This window comes from Lupinus angustifolius, chromosome LG08, assembly GCF_001865875.1.
Source record: "Lupinus angustifolius cultivar Tanjil chromosome LG08, LupAngTanjil_v1.0, whole genome shotgun sequence".
Lineage (NCBI taxonomy): Eukaryota > Viridiplantae > Streptophyta > Magnoliopsida > Fabales > Fabaceae > Lupinus > Lupinus angustifolius.
In genome coordinates this window covers 8,459,879-8,460,168 of record NC_032016.1, presented here as the reverse complement: position 1 = coordinate 8,460,168, position 290 = coordinate 8,459,879, and positions in this window count along the sequence as shown.

Here is a 290-nt window from a genome sequence, read left to right as displayed (position 1 = left end):
ATCCTCATCCTCATCCTCATCCTATCCTCATCCTCCTCCGCATCCTATCCTCATCCTCATTCTCGTCCTCATCCTCATCCTCATACTCTTCCTCATCCTATCCTCATTCTCATTCTCGTCCTCATCCTATCCTCATCCTCGTCCTCATCATATCCTCATCCTCTTCCTATCCTCAACCTCATCCTTATTCTCGTCCTCATCCTACCCTCATCCTCATCTATCCTTATTCTCATTCTCGTCCTCATCCAATGCTCATCCTATCCTCATCCTCGTTCTCGTCTTCATCCTAT